This window comes from Rhagoletis pomonella, unplaced genomic scaffold (assembly GCF_013731165.1).
Source record: "Rhagoletis pomonella isolate Grant_MI unplaced genomic scaffold, Rhpom_1.0 Rhpom_scaffold_00001, whole genome shotgun sequence".
NCBI lineage: Eukaryota > Metazoa > Arthropoda > Insecta > Diptera > Tephritidae > Rhagoletis > Rhagoletis pomonella.
In genome coordinates, this window is record NW_023458555.1 from 59,786,562 (window position 1) to 59,790,035 (window position 3,474).

Sequence of the window (3,474 nt, forward strand, 5' to 3'; positions counted from 1 at the left end):
TCTTTTCAATTAATAAAAAGCTACTTATCGAACCGGCTGCAACAAGTAAAATGTGGTGAGAACTACTCAAGCCTAAAACCGATCACTTCAGGGGTGCCGCAAGGCTCTATTTTAGGTCCCATTCTATTTTGCATGTTTATTAATGATATTGTTGAGTGTTGCCAAAATTCATCCATTCACCTCTATGCTGATGACACGCAGATCTACTTGTCAAGGCCCATAGGCCTTGTTGAAGATTTGATAGCAAGGCTTAATGAAGATCTCACTCGTATTTCTAGCTGGTCCTGTGCTAACAATTTGAAATTAAATGCGTCAAAGACGAAGGCGATTGCTATTTCTCATTCAAAATATGACCTTAGCTCTATGTCACCGATATTGCTTGACGGAATAAATATTAAATTTGAAGAGGCGGTAACTAACCTGGGTTTTAGAATCAATACAAGATTATCATGCGTTGACCACATAAACTCCGTTATTAACAAGATATACAACATTCTTCGAAAATTATATTGCAGTGCCTACTTATTGCCACAACAAACGAAATTAAAACTTGTTAAATCACTCATTGTTCCGCATGTATCGTATGCAGAGTTGGTGTATTGCAGTCTTGATAATAACTCAAAGCATAAATTGCAAATCGCTTTAAATAACACAGCGCGTTTCGTGTTTGAGAAAAGAAAATTTGACCATATATCCCATTATTCCAAACAGATTCTGGGTCACGATTTAAACTCGTATTTCAAAATCCGGGCTCTTGTATTTTTGCATAAATTAATATACACACAAAAACCATTGTACCTGTACAAAAACATTCAACTAGGCCGGTGTATCCGAACATTGAATCTGATTGTTCCCGCATAATCATACTTGGACTCACAGCGTATGTTCTTTGTTAGCGCCATAAAACTATGGAACACAATACTGAGTGAAATAAAGTTAATAAAACAAGCAAGGTGTTTTAAAACTGCAGTTTCTAACAACTTCTGACCTATATTTTCCCCGTCCCCCTCCACCCAATCTTTCTCTCTTTCTCACTCTTAATAATTAGACCTAGTCTATAAATATAATAGTTTAAATTTTAAGTTGCGTTTGTATGTATACCAACTTTGTTATTTTGAATTACAAGAAGATGTACTACCACAAGACTTATTTAGTCTTACTATGTGCAAAAACAAAACAAATAAATTGAATTGAATTGAATTGAATATTTTATTTTGTAGGCCACTATATGAATGTACATACATACCTAGAATATAAGTTCTTATTAGGGATGTTAATTTTTCGGCTTTTTCTGATCCCGGGATTTTCGAGATGGCGTTGTGACAATCCCAGGATCCCGGGATTAGTCTCGGGATTTAGATATTCATTAATTTTCAACAACTTGAATCGAAAAAATTGTTTCTATATTGATTTAGAAGCTCTCCTACCATGAAATAAAAAATAAATAAATGGGTTTGAAACCATTCTACAATAACTACAGGTATTGTCTTCCCAGATAGCGCATATTCCGATCTGCCTTATTCAAAAAATATCATTGTTGCCCACACTACAACGTTTACTGCTGGAAATATCCCTTTTTTCCATACCCCATATACCATATATGTTCACGAATTTTTTTAACAAACCATCTTACAGGGAACACATTCAATTTGCAAAAGCCGAAAAAGCATTTGCTTGTAAATAAATTCAAAATTTGTATGGCTCACTTAATTTCAAACGTTCTTTCTTTTGCTTTGAAAAATTATAAATATTAAATTGAGCGAAAACCAAAAGCAAAGCCAAATAAAAGTAAAAGTAAATAAAAGAACCAACATTGAACTGCGTTAAAATGAAAATAAGGGAGCACGAATTTCGATGTGAAGCAAAACTCTCTAGGAAGATAATACCTGTAATTATTGTACCATGGTTTGAAACCTACTTTTATATTTAAAGTGACGTTTTTTCCCGATATGACCGCAGGATTTATTTTCAAGGACTTTGTAATTTCAAAGATATGATTAATTCCAAAAATTATTGAAAAGTTTTGCTGTGCGAGTGTCCATCCCACGCAAGGATGAGGCTAAGGACACTCGGCAAACCATTCCTGCCGAATATTTCAGAGTGCAGCTGCCTCTCTCTGTATGACGTACTGAAATTTATTAAAGCCGCCAAATGGCTGTAGGTTGCACGAGTTGTGGAATCAAAATGGCAAACTTGCTAATTGCTTGTCACCTGAGTGACAATCCACTTAAACCAACCAACCAACCATTATTGCCATCAGTGCAAATTACGATTCCCGAGAATCCCGGGATTACTTGCCAAGAATCCCAGGATTTTCGAGACCTTAAAAAGTCCGGGTTCCCAGGATCCTGGGATTGCGGGATTAACATTCCTAGTTCTTATACATTGAGTGCAAAAGAGTGTATTATAGGCCCTGTGCCAATTGATAGAAAATAGAAAATTTTGACGGATCAAAGTAAAAATTTGACACTTCTCGTGGTGAATACGAACGTCAAAATTTTACAAAATTTTCAGCTTATAACCATGTATACACATAATATTGCTTGGCGGTAATAAGGAGTGAACATGAAAATGAAAGCTGAAACAGCTGAGGGGCACCGAAATTGCGCATATGGAAACTGTGCATTTAGACATTATTTCGGTTTCAACCGAATCTGTGCATGTATGCTTTATTTCGGTTTTTGCCATATGTATTATTTCGGTTTTAAAATGAAACTGTGCATGTATGCAATGAAAATGAAAGCTAAAACAGCTGAGGGGCACCGAAATTGCGCATATGGAAACTGTGCATTTAGACATTATTTCGGTTTCAACCGAAACTGTGCATGTATGCTTTATTTCGGTTTTTGCCATATGCATTATTTCGGTTTTAAAACGAAAGTATGCATATGCATAATTTCGGTATTTTCTCATATGCATTATTACTGTGCATGTATGCATTACTTCGGGTTTTTCATATGCATTATTTCGGTTTTCAACCGAAACTGTGCATGCATGCATTATTTCGGTTTTTGTTATATGCATTATTTCGGTTTTCAACCGAAACTGTGAATGTATGCATACCTTCGTCTTTCACATATGCATTATTTCGGTTTTCATCCGAAACTGTGCATGTATGCTTTATTTCGTTTTTTGCCATATGCATTATTACGGTTTTGAACCGAAATTGTGCATGCATGCATTATTTCGGTTTTTTTTTATATGCATTATTTCGGTTTTCTAACGAAAGTGTGCTTATGGATAATTTCGTTTTTTCTAATATGAATTATTTACTTCTACTTAGTAAGGGTTATAATCCCTAAGCGCGGCCGAAGGCCGCCTACGCAGAAAGAAGTTCTGCGCAAAAATACTTCCGGCCCCCTTTTCCGGCAACACAGAAAGGAGAATTCTACTTAGTAAGGGTTATAATCCCTAAGCGCGGCCGAAAGCCGCCTACGCAGAAAGAAGTTCTGCGCAAAAATACCTCCGGCCCCC